At 36.0% G+C, this 18,322-nt stretch overlaps 1 long non-coding RNA gene and 4 pseudogenes across 1 annotated transcript; all 5 read left to right on the top strand.

The window, feature by feature from the left end:
• Nucleotides 1-239: 239 nt before the first annotated feature.
• Nucleotides 240-839, top strand: LOC106452195. The gene is made up of 2 exons (XR_007336177.1): nt 240-523; nt 611-839. It is a non-coding gene; the product is annotated as an uncharacterized LOC106452195 (long non-coding RNA).
• A 1,839-nt stretch (nt 840-2,678) lies between these two features.
• On the top strand, nt 2,679-6,489 carry LOC106453991 (annotated as a pseudogene).
• A 2,101-nt stretch (nt 6,490-8,590) lies between these two features.
• On the top strand, nt 8,591-10,931 carry LOC125604407 (annotated as a pseudogene).
• A 714-nt stretch (nt 10,932-11,645) lies between these two features.
• Nucleotides 11,646-12,954, top strand: LOC106345367 (annotated as a pseudogene).
• A 1,126-nt stretch (nt 12,955-14,080) lies between these two features.
• LOC106345368 lies at nt 14,081-17,225 on the top strand (annotated as a pseudogene).
• The last annotated feature ends 1,097 nt before the right edge of the window (nt 17,226-18,322 follow it).

An 18,322-nucleotide genomic window follows, 5' to 3' on the forward strand; every position in this document is an offset into this window, starting at 1 on the left:
TATTTTAGGAAACACAAAGCTGCAGCTGGTCTCTCTGTAACGCTCTTTGGGTGATTCGGTGTCTGCGGGGCTGAAAGTTGAGATAAGTTGATTGCTAATAAAAGGTTAGAATGGTTTGTGGTGAGCGGGGCAATGACTAGTCGAGGAGATTTTCTTATGGGGGTAGTTTAGAAGCTCAGCGGAGAGATAAAGTTATCCGCTGGGTAGGTTTTATCTACTCTAGGACTTTCTGTGATGGGATTGGCATGGGATCTTGCTATTGGGGGAATATACAGTCCCAGGTGCCATAGGACGTTCATCTAATCTAATAGCTCGTGCTAATCTGAACAACAGAGGGGCAGGGCAAGTAAGCCTCCGCGTAAATAGCTCTGAGCAGCTCCAACTTGCACTGGTCGCATTGTTTCCTCTGTTCAAGAAGCTACTTAGTTATTATTCCCTCAGCAAATGGAATATTGACAATAATGGATCACTTCGGGTTTCAATTCACTTACTACAAGAACATCCTAGATTGAGAGTTGAAAAGGTACTAATCTATCTGCTTTTGCTTTCTTATTCCATTTGCTGTAAACCCGCTTTATTGATTGCTGATGTGGCTTTTGGTTTTGAGCAGGAACCTTGGTGTGCCCTTTGGGTTGAAAACTTTAAGAACAATTTGTTGGAGGAGGCCTCTGTTTTCTTTACATAGCCAGAACATTGTTCGTTCCTTGTCTAATTTAAGCATAGTTGTGGTTTTATTCTCTTTCCAAAACCTTTGTATGGCTTTCTGTTCATGTCTACCTCTGGATTTTTCATAAAGCTTGTTAAAATTATGCTGCAATCTACTTGTTGATTTTAAGACACCCATCATCACACCCTCTGAGCTAGCCGTAATTCAAGGCTTTTAAAGGGAGTTTTGTAGGGGTCCTTATCATCTGCTAAACGTCTTTTAATGTTGTCAAGCATCTATTGTAAGCTGCTTTGGAAAGTCAAAGTTGCTGGTAACTTTTGTTGCGCCAGTTCGTATTATGCGTCTTTCCCTCAAATCAAAAGATTCTGTTGTTGATACTGTTACTGCGATCTCACATTGTCACGTTGAGTCCCACCAAATCCATTGGTTTGGTGCTCATGCAATCCATCTGCGAGACTTCTGTTACACAATTTGCTCTTGTTAGCAGCGAGATGTGGTAGCTTTGGTCTTGTTGTCATTATAAAAGCTTCTGTGGTGGAAATACCGTTTGGATTTGCCAGTTCTTAACGGAAGAGATTATCTATGTGAAAGTTGTCACTGCATGTTTTGACTTGTCTAATTGTCGAGTAGGAAGCTTTTAATGGGAGAAGATGGTAGACAAGAAGTTTACAGTGTTGGGCTGCAAGAGTATGAAGTCTCAGATGTTCAAATTGTAAGGTACTTATCGAGAAAGGGAACGCTGAAAGGAGCACAGGGTCAACTGGAGCAAATGGGGAGTCATCTAGATCACATGCTATCTTACAACTTGTTGGAAAGAAACACGTTTTGAGGTAAAAGAAACCAGACGTAAAAATGATGATGCCAATGAATTGCCTGGGAAAGTTGTTGGGAAGAGTACTTTCATTGATCTTGCTGGCAGTGAAAGAGGTGCAGACACCACAGACAATGACCGCCAGACAAGGTGAGAATGCTCTCTAGACCTCGTGGCTGAGTACTGATGTGGGACCCACAAATGACGCTGGAGATGATGTCATGGCACGCTGGCAATGATCAGCGTTATCTTTCAAACCTTCTGATGCAGGTTCTTTGCTTTCCCTGAGTCTTTCTTTCCATTACACTCTTCCAATAACTTGCATGCCTTGTAGGTGGTAATTGCCAATGTTTTGTTAGAGCTTTGGTTCGCTGAATGCTGAGTATGAATGTAAGCTTGGAATCTTTTTGACCATCCTTGTGAATTGTGCTTATCTTGCTAGAATTTGTTTCAGGGCATGTTAGTAATTTATCTCTTTCGATTGGTAATTTTCTTAGCTATAGAAACTTTACTGGCTGGCTGCTTTGTGTTTGTTTTTGCTGTATCTGCCACGGTTATGGAGCTCAGACTGCTGGAGAGAATCAAAAGCTTTTCAAACTAATGTGAAATCTGAATCTCAACGGAGAGTACTCTGAATCATATATACACCATCAGCAGCTATGCCTTCTTCGGAAGGATTTTTTTTCCACCCGAGTTCAGAGATGATTTTGGAGCTTGTTTGATGGGATCTTCATGCAGTGGATGACTCAGAGCTTCTCTCTGAGGTACGTTTGGAAGGACAACTAGACATAGATCATTCATAGTTATGTTGATTGGTATGTTCTGTAGAAACTATAGCCTCTCTTGAAACTAATTCTCAGCTTCTCTTAACTTCAGACCGTGAAGAGAAAGTGTCACCACCTCGTGGGAAAGGGTTGCGGGAAGAAAAACCAGCCAGACCACAAAACTTGTCTAAGAGAGACGTCAGGTCGTCAGATATCCCCTACCTTTACAAACTTTAGGCAGACACAAGTAAGCCATACATATATATATTTATATATAACCGACCCTTCACTTGATGAAAACATCGATGCACTGTTTGAGGTAAAATTTAACCAATTTAGTAAGCCATACATATATATATATATATATAAACAATCACGTTTGTAATAGCTAATATAAAATATTTGCGACTGACAATAATAGAAAAGACAGGTGAGTAACTCCAAGAAAGAAGAAAACAAGTATCTGTCTCGTGTAGTGATGGCAAAAAGGCCAACAAGATTTAGCAGCCCACCTAAAAGGCCTTGGCCCACTTCATGTTTCCACCGTACGATGCTTAAACCCAAAACGGATATCCACCGTCCCTGGAAAGCTCTTATCTCCCTCCTCCTCCACCTTCCCCGTCAGAAGTTTGCCTCTCTCCCTCTCTCTCTCTAAACGAGGTTAGCTTTCTCTTTTTTTTGTATAAGCTTTTAGGGGTTTCACTTTCAATGATAGAGACGAGTATTCTAGAGTTTCGTTTCTGCTCTAATTTTATCGTTAGGGTTAAGCCTTTTTAGTCTGATTGATTCGTGATTTCGTTTTGTTTATGGTTGTAAGTAGGTATGGAAGAGAAGAAGCTTGCAGACGATGGAAACAGCGATGAGCAAGTAGAGAAAATTGAATTGGTGGTTTCTGATGTTGATGCGAGGGATACCGAAGATGAGGAAGCTATTGACAGTTCAAAGCCTGAATCTCTCCAACCCGATGATTTACCTTCAGAGGAAGTGAAAGATCCAAAGGAGGTTAATGGAGAGAGCCATGGTGAGGCAAACCTGCAACATATAACTACGGGAGAGGCTGTACCAGGTTTGTGACTTCCCGAATGAATGGTGATGAAGGGGAAGCAGGTGCAGGGAATGTCAGCGAGACATCCACACATTCTTTTTCTGAAAATGGAACTGTCTTTCTTGAGAAGAAACAGCTGGTGGCTGAAGTGATCGAGGAAACAACAAATGATGGTATTGAAGAGGAAAACAAGGAGGAAACTGTTGATGTATCTGGGGCACAAAGAAATGGTGAACGTGCTTCAGGTGAGAGATCTTTCAATGATAGTATTCAAGTAGCTTCTGCTGGGACCTCATCTCCGTTGGAGAAATCTAGTTCTGAGGAAAATGGAGAGACTGAAGGTCGCATCAGTAGAGATCATGATACAGTTCAAAATGGAGGACTTGGTGTTGAACATACTTCTCTACCTAATAAGGATTTTGAGAAGCAGCAAGGCAGCAGAGTGAATATTATGAGTCCAGAGATTCAGGAAAGAAAATCTGAGGTAGCAATTTCTGTTTCCCCAACAGAGTCTACAAGTCCTGCTCGCCCAGCAGGCCTTGGGCGTGATGCTCCTCTTTTGGAATCCACACCACGTGTTCTTCATCAGCCTCGTGTCAATGGTAATGTGTCTCAGAATCAGTCTGAGCAAGCAGAGGACCCTACCCCTGCAGAGACCGATGAGCATGATGAGACCCGTGAGAAGCTCCAATTGATCAGAGTCAAGTTTTTGAGGCTTTCACATAGATTAGGGCAAACTCCACATAATGTTGTTGTTGCTCAGGTTTTGTATAGGCTTGGATTGGCTGAGCAGTTGAGGGGGAGAAACGGAAGCCGTGTTGGTGCCTTTAGCTTTGATCGAGCCAGTTCCATGGCAGAACAACTTGAGGCAGCTGGACAGGATCCACTTGATTTTTCTTGTACAGTTATGGTGCTCGGTAAAAGTGGTGTTGGTAAGAGTGCTACGATTAATTCTATTTTTGATGAAGTGAAGATCTGTACGGATGCATTCCAGATGGGGACAAAGAGGGTTCAGGAGGTTGAGGGTTTTGTTCAGGGAATTAAGGTTCGGGTGATTGACACTCCAGGCCTCTTACCATCATGGTCTGATCAACACAAAAATGAGAAAATGTTGAAGTCTGTTAAGGTTTTCATCAAGAAAAATCCACCGGATATCGTATTATATCTTGATAGGCTGGATATGCAAAGCAGAGATTCTGGTGACACGCCTCTCTTGCGCACCATCACTGATGTTTTTGGACCATCGATATGGTTTAATGCCATTGTGGGTTTGACTCATGCCGCTTCTGCTCCACCAGATGGCCCAAATGGCACTGCCTCTAGCTATGACATGTTTGTAACACAACGTTCCCATGTCATTCAGCAGGCCATTCGCCAAGCAGCTGGAGATATGAGGCTCATGAACCCTGTGTCTTTAGTTGAGAACCACTCTGCTTGCAGGACAAATCGGGCAGGTCAGAGAGTATTACCGAATGGCCAAGTGTGGAAGCCTCATTTGCTGTTACTCTCATTTGCGTCCAAGATTCTAGCAGAAGCAAACGCTCTTCTGAAATTACAAGATAATAATACTCCAGGGAGACCATTTGTTGCTCGATCCAAGGCTCCACCACTGCCACTTCTCCTCTCATCGTTTCTGCAATCAAGACCGCAAGCTAAACTTCCTGAAGAGCAGTATGGTGATGAAGAAGATGAAGATGATTTGGATGAATCATCAGGTTCTGACGAAGAATCAGAGTACGACCAGCTTCCTCCTTTTAAGCGATTGACTAAAGCTGAGATGGCTAGGCTTAGTAAATCTCAGAAGAAGCAATATCTTGATGAGATGGAGTACCGGGAGAAACTATTTATGAAGAGGCAGATGAAAGAGGAAAGAAAGAGACGTAAGATGATGAAGAAATTTGCTGCCGAGATTAAAGAATTTGCTAACGGGCATAGTGAAAATGTGGAAGAGGAGAGAAGTGAACCTGCTTCTGTTCCAGTTCCCATGCCAGATTTGTCTCTACCTGCATCGTTCGACTCTGACAACCCTACTCACAGGTACCGGTCCCTTGATTCCTCCAATCAGTGGCTTGTTAGGCCAGTCCTGGAAACTCAGGGGTGGGATCATGATGTTGGCTACGAAGGTGTCAATGCAGAACGACTTTTTGTTGTTAAAGAAAAGATACCCATATCGTTCTCAGGCCAAGTGACAAAGGACAAGAAGGATGCAAATGTGCAGGTGGAAATGGCCAGCTCGGTTAAACACGGAGAGGGTAGATCAACCTCCCTAGGTTTCGAAATGCAAAATGCTGGGAAGGAATTGGCTTACACTGTTCGAAGTGACATGAGATTTAACAATTTTAGGAAACACAAAGCTGCAGCTGGTCTCTCTGTAACGCTCTTGGGTGATTCGGTGTCTGCGGGGCTGAAAGTTGAGGATAAGTTGATTGCTAATAAAAGGTTCAGAATGGTTATGTGTGGAGGGGCAATGACTAGTCGAGGAGATGTTGCTTATGGTGGTAGTTTAGAAGCTCAGCTGAGAGATAAAGATTATCCGCTGGGTAGGTTTTTATCTACTCTAGGACTTTCTGTGATGGATTGGCATGGGGATCTTGCTATTGGAGGGAATATACAGTCCCAAGTGCCCATAGGACGTTCATCTAATCTAATAGCTCGTGCTAATCTGAACAACAGAGGGGCAGGGCAAGTAAGCGTCCGCGTAAACAGCTCTGAGCAGCTCCAACTTGCTATGGTCGCACTTGTTCCTCTGTTCAAGAAGCTGTTTAGTTATTATTCCCCTCAGCAAATGCAGTATTGACAATAATGAATTATACTTGGGTTTTCACTTCCTACAAGAACATCCTTAAGTGTGAGTTGAAAGGTGCTAATCTATCTGCTGTTACTTGCTTATTCCATTTGCTGTAGACCCTCTTTATAGGTTGCTGATGTTGATGTGGCTTTTGGTTTTTAAGCAGGAATCTTGGTGTGCCCTTGGGTTGAAAAGTTTAAGAACAAATTGTTGGAGGAGGAGGCCCTCTGTTCTCAAAATAGCCGGAACACACTTGCTCGTTCCTATTCTAATTTGAACTTAGCTGTAGTTTCTGTTTCTTTCCTAAACCTTTTGTGTGGTGTATGGTAGAAAAAAGCACACCTAGTTGTTTTTGTTCATGTCTTATCTCTGGATTTTGCATAAAGCCTTAATAAAAAGTTATGTTGCAGTTTACTTATCGACGTTAAAGACACCCATCACCCTCTGGGTAAGCCATAAATAAAAGCTTGTTAAATGGATTTTGCTCCTACTCATTACTTGTAGTGTTGACCAACCATTTTTTTTTTGTTTTTTGATCAACGTGTTGACCAACAATATACGTACATACAAAGGTGTTGCTTGTAACTTTTTGCACCATTCCGCACTTTTCTGTGTTTCGTTCATATATTTAATGACTCTGATTGCTAAGGATTTTGCTCTACGTAGTTGATATGTCTTTGTATTGTAGTTTTTATTAGGAAAGGGATGCCCAGCAAACTTAAACATAGGCCTTGGACCCATTTCCATAGGGTCCCCAATTTTAAAAAAAAAATCAATGTAGTTATGTTTAGTTTTCTGTAGCTTTCTCGTAAACAGAAAAAAAGTTGCCGAGAAAAGGAAAGAAAAATTTTTTATAGAAGATATTATAAGTAAACTGGAACCTACAACTAATTAAAAGGAAAAAAAAATGTTAACTTTTCACAGTAACGTTTGTTTCTTCTTCCTTCTCTTACATTTTCACTACATTGCTTTTGGACTACTAAAATAGTTTTGAACGAGAATGTGTTATTATATTTCTATAATGTTAAATATAAACATAGCTTCCGTTTTTGTTGTTGTTTATGGCCCCGAGTAATTCAGGACCGCCCCTGATTATATACATCAAAATATATATCATAAAATGGTGATCGAGACATTTAGATGATACTAATGTATTTTTAACTACATAAATCAAATGGTTAATATGGTGACATATATCAATTAACATGCATGTTAAACTTTTTTTTTGTAATTATTAAACTATTTATATTTTTGTCCATAAAGTTATTAAAATATTTATTAAAATATTTCAGCAAGAATTCAACTGGAATTCCGATGATACGCTCTCTATCTATCACCATTTTGTCCATAAAGTTATGGACAACTATGGGAAGCAGATGTACGAGTGGAAGAAGAAGTGGGAAGCAAACAAGGTAGTTTTTAATTTATTAACAATTTTTAATTTATTAAACTATTTTTTAAAAAAATTAAAAGGTTCCAAAGTCGATGAACGACACGGTCTGGGAGGAGTTGTGTGCGCATTGGGATAAGGAAGAGACGAAAGAAACTTCTTCCACCAACTCCAACAACCGCATGAGCGACCGTAAAGGGAAGGGCATCTACAAGCATAACTTGGGTGCTCAATCTATTGCCACTCTGGGGGATCGCATGGTAAGTTCAACCGTTTTTTCTTCAATTATTTAAGTTTCAGAATTTTATTTTTTGTGCATTTCTTCAAATTTATAATGTTTGTTTAATTTATTTTTTTTTCAAGGCGGAAGAAAATGAGGGCGAGCCGGTTGATGATCTCGCCCTAATGAAAAGGGCGTATACCAACAAGAAGACCAGCCAGATTGATGATGGTCTTGTGAGGGACGTGGTCGACCTGGTCCAAACTCAGGTGTATGACGAAGTGTCTCAGCTTCAAACCGATGATGACGATTCGACGGCTTCGACCAACTTGTCCTCGGTTCGAATCAACGAAATCGTTGAATCGGTAAGTTCTTTTTTTTTAAAGTTCAATTTATTTATTTCTTGATTTTTATTTTATCATCAATTTATATTATTTAAATTTGGTTATTTATATTTCAGTCGGTTCCAAAGAAGAAGGGACGTTTGGTCGGTTTGGGTCGTCGCTCCCGGTCGGCTGCTCCTTTTTCTGCACCACCGCCATATGTTGATCTAGAAGTTCTTACGGCTCAGCTGAAGGACAAGGATGATCGGATATCTGCGTTGGAGACCCATATGGCAGCTCAACAGGCGGGCTATGAGACATAAAAGAGGCTGAACGAGCAGATGATGGAGATGATGAGGAGGATGTACCCGAACGAGGTGTTCCCGAACATTCAAGACCCGTAGTTTTTTTTTTTTACCAAAAACTCGGAATGTTTTATTTAACTTTGAATATTATCTACTATGTTTTCAATTTTAATTTTAATTTTAAATTTTCGAATTTAAATTTAAAAATTTAAATTTTTTTAAAAAAATTCCGAAATTCCGAGGGAAAGAAGTTCCTCGGAATTTTCCGAGGGAAGGAAGTTCCTCGGAATTTTCCGAGGGACAGAAGTTCCTCGGAATTTTCCGAGGGAAAGATGTTCCTCGGAATTTTTCGAGAGCCAGGTTCCGCGGAAATTCCCGATAAACATTCCGAGGAATATTTCGTCGAAACTTCCGAGGATTGGACCATCGGAATTCCATCAAAATATTCCGAGGAAGGCGTCCCTCGGTATATTCCGAGGAACCTTCCGACGAACTTGGTGTCCTCGGAGTTTCCTTGGAATTTAGTTTCCTCGGAATTCCATCGGATATTTCCGACGGAATTCCGAGGAAATATGAATTTCAGAGGAGATATTTCCGAGGACTTTTTTCCTCGGTATATCCTTGGAATAGCGTTATTCCGACGACATACCGACGATTTTTTTTCCTCAGTATGCCGATGTTTCTTGTAGTGATGTTTATGTTCTTAAACACAACCATAAATCTTATTGTCATAACAATGGATTGGACATCGGAAACCAATAGCTCAATATGTACATAAAAACTGATATATTATAAATAGAAAATTAACATGGTCCAATTAAGCCATAGGTTTTAAGCCTTTTAGGAGAAATTCAATTTTCTTATATTACCATTTAGAAAACAGAAGGTTAAATAAACTTGGGTAAGAGGTTAAAAGGAAGAAATAAGGGGAAATTGTAGTACACACGTGTTAAACTCATCAACTATGGTCACGTTACTCACATGTGAAACCCTAAGTGTTTATTATTGTTTTGAACATCGCATTCATATTTGACGAACATTCGGTTCAAACCCTAGCTCTACGAAAATAGATGATGGCTTCAACCAAAACGAAAAAGGCTATAGCTGCACATGATCAGGAACATGAGCTTCCATGGGAGATTATTGAAGAAATTCTCTCTCATGTCCCTCCAATATCTCTTGTTCGCTTCAGAACCGTATGCAAACGATGGAACGCTCTCTTCAACGACGAGACGTTCATTAACAACCACAAGTTGACTTTTCGATTCATCTTAATAACCAAATCCAAGATTTACTCGGTAAATTATTGACCCTAAGATTATGGTGCGTGAGTTAACATTGGAAGTTCCAGGGATAGAATCTGATATTAAACATTTGGCTGACTGCAATGAGTTCTTGCTATGTAGCATGGATAAAGGAGCTGCGGTTTGGAACCCGTGGTTGAAACAAAGTAGATGGATCAAAGCTCAAGCTAGCCAACCTAGTTTCTGAATCAATGGCATAGGTTATGATAATAATGACAACATGAGAGTTGCGGAAAGACGTTACAAGACCATTGGGTTTTACAGGACGAAGTACAGTCCCATGTGGGAAACCCAAGAATTTTCTTCCGAAGAGTGGAAAGATTCCAAGTTGAAACCTAGACAGGGAGACAAAAGTAGGCAAAATAAACAAGCTACCTTCTTCACGAGATGTGGTGTATCGTTACATGGAAATTTGTATTGGATTGCTTTCTGTGACAAGACTGATCCCTTTTACCATCTTCTTAACTTTGATTTTTCGAGCGAAATATTCTATTCCTCCCTCTTTTGTGATCTACCATGTGGGATGAACCATCCTCGCAATGCTCTTGTCCTTAGAGTCTTCAGAGGAGATCGGTTTTCTTTGTTGAAGCAATGCTACAAGACAAAGAAGATTGAGATTTGGGTGACCAAGAACAAGATTAACGTTGAGGATGGTGATGATGTGGTTTGGATGAACTTCATGACTTTTTATAAAACAAATTATGATATTGTTTGTGAATTTTAATTTATAATATTTCCATTTTAAAATTTTAAAATTTAAAATATTAATCTTAAAATTTTAAAATATTTTTGAAAATAATTTTATATTTATTTTTTCACCCGCAACAGCAAACGCTAGCTGGAACCAACTTTTGATTTTAAGATATTCAGAGCGGTTTGTAACGATTTGTAACGGTTTGTATGATTGTTTTGAAACGCTGTCAACCGCTACCAACCGCAAAAGCTGCATTTGCGGATCGAAGCGGAAAAACCAGTCAGACCCTTACTTCTACATTTATATAAAATTTTATCAATAAAATAAATAACATATGTGTTTATCTAATCTAATACCTAAAGTTTTCTTACTATTAACTAAAATTTAATAATCCACATATAAATAATGAATAATAATAAAAGAAAATTTATGTAAAAATGAACTAATATACAACCAATCATATATTGACAAGAAACTCAATCATATATAACAAATATTGAATACAATAGAACCTCTATAAATTAATACTCGATAAATTAATAATCTCTATAAACTAATTAATTTCACCGGTCCTAACTTAAATCGGTTTAAAATTTGACATAAATCGATAAAATAATAAAATAATAATCTTTTAGAAATTTCTATGTATATATATGGTCCCATTAAAATTATAAATTAATAAATTATATGTGTACATATTTTATATAAGTAAGAACATATTATTATATTATTTGTTTTATATGCACAATGAAATTATCTTTATATTTTCTTAACATTTAATATATTTTTGATGAGATTTAGTAATATTATACCAAAAACCACATTTAAATTTTATGAAATATCTGTTATATACACCAAATAATATAATAAAATTAATATAAATGTCAAATTTAAAAAATAACAGTTAATGTCTATACATTAAAATCAAATATATTTTTTTATCTTAGAATAAATATATCTTATACAAAATTTAAATAAGGAAACTTATGTAGTTATGTTAATGAACATCTTTATAAATTAATAAAATTTCAAAATCCCAACATTATTAATTTATAGAGGTTTCACTTATATAATCAATCATATACAATGTTTTTTGAATAACTAAAGTAAAAAAATACATGCACGGACGTGTATGTCAAGTTCTAGTAAATATTATCTAGAATAAAGATTTCAAATTGAGGAAGAAAAAGGGAGATTACACGTGTTATACTCATCAACTATGGTCACGTTACTCCCTTGTGAAACCCAAATTATATATTTATTGTTTTGATGATAATCGCATCCTTTATTTTGAAGACGTGTTTGACGGACATTAGATACAAACCCTAACATAGATGATGGATTCAACCAAACAAAAAAGGCTATAGCTGCACATGATCAGGAAGAGCTTCCATGGGAGATGATTGAAGAAATTCTCTCTCATGTCCCTCCAATATCTCTTGTACGCTTCAGAACCGTTTGCAAACGATGGAACGCTCTCCTCAACGACAAGACGTTCCTAAACAACCACAAGTTTACGTTTCGATTCATCTTAACAACCAAATCCAAGATTTACTCGGTAAGCATTGACCCTAAGATATTGGTGCGTGAGTTAACATTGGAAGTTCCCGGTACAGAATCTCATATTAAACATTTGGTTGATTGTAATGAGTTCTTGCTATGTGGTATGGATAAAGTAGCCGCGGTTTGGAACCCGTGGTTTAAACAAAGCAGATGGATCAAAGTCAATGCTAGCCAACCTAGTTCCCAAGTCGTTGGCATAGGTTATGTTAATAACAACATGAGAGCTGATGAAAAACGTTACAAGACCATTGGGTCTTATTGGACGGACCATTCCGAGTGGGAAACCCAAGACTTTTCTTCCGAAGTGTGGAAAGACCCCAAGTTGACACCTATACAGGGAGACAAAAGTCTCAAAGATAAAGCAGCTATCTTCTTCACTAAATGTGGTGTATCGTTACATGGAAATGTGTATTGGATTGCTTTCTATGACAAGACTGATACCTTGTACCATCTTCTTAACTTTGATTTTTCGAGCGAGAGATTCTATGCATACTTTTGTGATCTACCATGTGGGATGAACCATCCTCGCAATGCTCTTGTCCTTAGAGTCTTCAGGGAGATCGGTTTTCTTTGTTGAAACAATGCTACAAGACAAAGAAGATTGAGATTTGGGTGACCAAGAACAAGATTAACGTTGAGGATGGTAATGATGTGGTTTGGATGAACTTCAGGACTTTGTCTATACCTAACTTTCCAGGTTTAGTATCGAATGAATATTCCAGCTCTCAACCAAGTTACTTCATCGACGATAAAAGGCTTGTTTTGTGTTCTTGCGACGAAACTGGCCATCCTTGGATCTATGTTGTAGAAGAAAACAAGTTGATCAGTAAAGTCCAGCTAAATGATGTGTTTGATCCTTGGCCTTTGCATTGTACCTATTTTCCAAGCTTGGTCCCGGTTCCTAGAGGTCCAAGAGAAGAAGCATTATTACAAGATTAGTTTATTACGTTATTCTGTCTTCTTGTTTGGTTTTGATCCTGAAGAAACTAATGCTGATTTGGATTTTGTTTATTTTTTCATTCATAAATTCATTGTCATTGTTGCAGCTAGAGTTAGCTCACTTTATAAATAATATATTACTAGGTGATTGTTTTATACTCACAGAGGTATATATATGTATATATTCACAAAATACATAATTAATTACAAACGATTAATATTTTTTTTCATTTTTATAAGTTTAAATTGTTTTGTTATGTGATTTATATGCATAAAAATAAATAATATATATATATATGTATGTGTGTGTGTGACTTGCTTATAAAAAATTATTGGTTCGGTTATTCTTTTTTAATATTGGATTGCATTATTCCTCTCAATTAGACAATGTTTGCTTCATTGTTCTAAATAAGCTGAAATTAGATTTACTTTTTTTCTTACTTTCATTTAGTTTAGATCAGTGTCTTTGATTTATAACATATTTTGGTTAGATTATGTATAGTTTGATATATGTTAATTTGGAAGAAAAATAGGAAACTATCGTAGTTCCAAAATTGCACAAGTTAATATAACTAAAAATATTTTGAAATTTCATGAAAGTATATATATATTTACAAAACCTAAATTGTAATATCTATTTAATGTATCTTTACACTTATTCACAGTTTTGAGTTGTTAGTAATTTATAATGTGTTAATTTATTGAGTAGTAATTTATAAAATTTCTACGGTATCCAAAAATAATTAAACAATTATAAATTATTTAAACTATTAGTAGTTCCACATCGATATTTTTTTATCTTGGTTTTTAAAAAATGTTAAGACTTTAAAACATGTGAGTATAAAGCTTCATTTAACAGATAATCATATTAAAATATACAATATATCTATCTTAATATCATTTTTTATGTTAATATCATTTAAACTTAATTATATACCATATTAAATAGATAAAAATGAATGTTTGAATTTATTTTACCATAATATGATTGTAAATAAATGATGATAATTGTTTTGATTTATGTGTAAACCAATTTAATTATATATGTATAGTTTTTAGTTTCTCAATTATTTCATAAAATAATTTGTATACACATTGTTCATCTAGACAAAACAGTTTAAACTCATCAACTATTGTCACGTTACTCACATGTGAAACCAGTATTTTTTTTTTTTTTTGAGAAAGAGGTATTTATTGTTTTGTCCATCGGATCCTCTACTTTGAAAAGATACGGTTCAAAGTTCAAACCCTAGCTACGAAATAGACGATGGATTCAACCAAAACGATAAAAGAGATAGGCGTGCAAGATCAGGAACAGCTTCCATGGGAGTTGGTTGAAGAAATACTCACTCATGTCCCTCCAATATCTCTTGTTCGCTTCAGAACCGTTTGCAAGAGATGGGACGATCTCTTCAACGACAAGACGTTCATCGATAACCACAAGTTGACGTTTCGATTCATTCTAGCAACCAAGTCCAAGATTTATTCGGTAAGCATTGGCTAACTGCAATGAGTTCTTGCTATATCGCAAGAAAAAAGAAGCCGTGGTTTGGAACCCGTGGTTGAAACAAAGTAGATGGATCAAATCTGATGTTAGCCAATCTAGTTTGGAAGTCGATGGGATAGGCTATGATAATAATAATGATAACAAAATGAGAGCTGAGGAAAGACGTTACAAGACCATTGGGTCTTACTTGAAAAACCATTCCGTGTGGAAAACCCAAGACTTTTCTTGTGATGTGTGGAAAGACCTCAAGTTGAAGGCTAGAAGGGGAGACAAAAGTCTGAAAGATACAGTAACTAACTTATTCACGAGATGTGGTGTATCGTTACATGGAAAATTTGTATTGGATTGCTTTCTGTGACAAGACTGATCTCTTGTACCATCTAATTAACTTCGATTTTTCGAGCGAGAGATTCTATACATTCTTTTGTGATCTACCATGTGGGATGAACCATCCTCGCAATGCTCTTGTCCTTCCGGTCTTCAAGGGAGATCGGTTTTCGTTGTTGAAACAATGATACAAGACAAAGAAGATTGAGATTTGGGTGACCAAGAACAAGATTAACGTTGAGGATGGTGCTGATGTGGTTTGGATGAACTTCAGGACTTTGTCTATACCTAACTTTCCAGGTTTAGTATCGAATGAATATTCCAGCTCTCAACCAAGTTACTTCATCGATGATAAAAGGCTTGTTATGTGTTCTTGCGACGAAACTGGCCATCCTTGGATCTATATTTTGAAAGAAAACAAGTTGATCAGCAAAGTCAAACTAAATTCTGTTGTTGATCCTTGGCCTGTGCATTGTACTTATTTTCCAAGTTTGGTCCCAGTTCCTGGAAGTCCAATAGAAGAAGCGTTATTACAAGTTTAGTTTCATTACTTTACTTTCTCTTCGTTTGGTTTTTGATGCTGAGTAGTGCTGGGTTTGCGGGTCAATCCGTCCCGACCCACTCCGTCCCGCTGCAGGTTAAATTATTTTTTTTATTCAAAAAATCGACCCGCACAACCCGCAAACAAAAATTTTTTTACCCGTTATTCATCTTAACAACCAAATCCAAGATTTAGTATTAATTATTAATTATATTAAAAATAATTATTTTAATTAAAAATTATTATTATATAGTTAAAAATTATTATTTTTAAAAAAATTATATTAAAATAATATATTTATAATTAAAATTATATAAATATTTATGAAATTTTATATATTTTTATAAAAAATGTTTTTTAAAAAAAAGTCTTTTTTAAAAAAATTGCGGATTAGCGAGTACCCGCGACTCAAATTTGACTGACCCGCATCCGTCCCGCTTAAAATAATCTTTGACTCGCACCCGCACCCGCCATTGAACATTTTCAAACTGTTTGACCCGCATCCGCCCCACAGCGGATCAAACGGGGCGGGTCCGCAGGCTTTGATTAAAATTCCCAGCTCTAATGCTGAGGAAGCTAATGTTGATTTGGATTTTGTTTGTTTTTTTTCATTCATAAATTCATCGTTTTTGTTGCAGCTAGAGTTAGCTCTCTTTATAAATATTTTACATAAGGTAAGAGAATCTGTCCTAGTACACTTGGAACTACTTAGAAAATAACCTTGTTGGAACTTAGAACCATGCATCCACGAATACATTTGGATGTGAATGATTGAAAGGGACAATTATTTCTGTTTGAGTCTATCCTTGGTGTGTCCAAAAGAGTTGTTAGATCGATACTCCATCGGCGTCCCATCGCTTCCGAGTGACTGGCATTTGAAAATATGGTAGGTAGAGGACTCGTGTTTTTTAAATATCTAAAAATACACTAATTAACTCACTGATCCCGAAAAATAAATAAAAGATCAATGCCAGCTACTGAATATGATGTAACATTCGAATCTGCCCAAATTGAATTATATTGAAAACAATATGTTTATTGTATTGAGAAATTTGCATATTAAGGATATGGGAAAGCTAAGTCCGCGTGACAAGGACCCGGAAGATGAAGTTGTCGTTTGTTGTTTTGTATGCACACAATATATACTTTCTAATTTCTGTATAATATTTGAGTTTCATCATTGGATCAAATATGTACATAATAATTCGAATGAATATAACAAAACAATCGGTGATGAGTTTGGTTGGCCTCTGAGCTCTCCACTAGATTTGGGGAGAGAGATGTGGTCACACACTTTTTTGTACATTTGTATGTCAAAATGTAACAAGACCCGTTAGATTTGAGAGTGCAATAAATAAATATTGACTCCAATTGAATTGTTGTTGCGATATTTAATGTTTCATCTGTAACTATTTTGAGTTAATGTAAAGTTTTCATTGTCTTTGACAAGTTTTCCCTCCAAATAATGGCCACTTCCAATTAATGACGTAGAGCTTATGTGTTTGGTCTTACACGTTGGAGTTCTCGTGACTTAACAAATTTCATATCGAAATTCATGGATCTTTTTAATAATTTTAGTATTACAGATTAATTATTCGACCCAAAAAAAAGTATTACAGATTATCCTGCACGTGTGGCTCTGCCGAAAGGGGTACAGGTAAAGCTGGCTTTAGTTGGCACCCAACCAAATCATATTATCGTCTTTCTTTTTTCCATCATTATTTACATAAAATAAAAACTTTATTCTCTTAGCGATCATACTTTCACCATATTTTATTTCTTAGGTTCTGTTATTTCTCTAGAACATGCGTGATGCACCGATGAACACTCATATAATACACTATTCTATTATAAGGGATAGTACGCATTATCTGCCTACAAAAATTTCATTTAAATAACAATATTACTTCAACACATTCCTATATCACTGATGATACTATTGATTACAACGTTAATTATCTAATTCAATTCCATACTTATTTTCTTGGTACTTTTACATCAATGACGGAGATTATTTCCAGAGAAATTTACATATACTAGATCCTCTGTCCGCGCTACGCGCGGATTATAAATTTTAAATATATTATTCATAATTATTATTAATATGTGAATATTTTTACTTTGTATTAAATTTAACTTTAATGTTTGATAGTATCTTTAGCAGTTTTCTATTATTTTTTTTACGTTTTTGTTTTCTATAAATTTAGAAATTTTAAAAAATTTGGTATATGCACCACTTAGCTTTGGTCTTATGATATGTCTATATTTTATGAACACACTGAAGATGGTGTTGAAATCAGCTTATCTTTTATGTCATAGAGGAGCGAATACAAAAAGAAATTTGATATGTAACATATAGCCATTTTCATGTAACTAATGTTTGATTTAAGTGTATTTATATATAAATTTAGCGCTAACTAATGGAAACAAAAAGAAGTCACACCCTCTTTTGCAGGTGAATACTAATTTTTATTCACTATTTTCGATGGGTTTTAAAATATGTAGTAGGTGGTAAATTAAATTAGATTTTGTGTGTGTCTTTGTTGTAATATTGGTTTGCAATGTATTATTATTTGTAATCATTTTCTCTCATGTGTCAGATATTCGTTTATCCTTTTCGTTTTAAATTTTTTTCTTTTGGTGAATAAAGAACATACACTTATTTATAAAGAGGAAATATATATTTTAACAAAGAGTATTATTTTTATTTGAATAATATATGTTTCTGGTTGCAAGAATACTATAACATATTTATGTATATGAGAAAATACATTTTTGAAATCAATAAATGTAACATTTTATTTTCTTCTAAAGTTAATGTCCATGTACAGTTATGTATTGTATTTAAATATGATATTTATATTTTTGAAGTTCATATTCTTCTAAACCACCGGATACAACTTATTGTTTGTAGAATTTTGCTCCTACTATAAAAGTGTAGTAGTTTTTTGATTTCTCATTTTTAAATGTGTTGTAATTGATAGTTTTTTTTAATGTAATGTAATTGATAGTAGGATTTCATTTTTTTTTATATTGTTGGATTAACGCTTCTAACCAGCCGGTTAATTGTTTCTTAGCATATTGATTTCTCATGTATCACATAAGAATATTTGTCAAGCTCTCTTTTTCGACTG

This window comes from Brassica napus, unplaced genomic scaffold, assembly GCF_020379485.1.
Source record: "Brassica napus cultivar Da-Ae unplaced genomic scaffold, Da-Ae ScsIHWf_535;HRSCAF=808, whole genome shotgun sequence".
NCBI lineage: Eukaryota > Viridiplantae > Streptophyta > Magnoliopsida > Brassicales > Brassicaceae > Brassica > Brassica napus.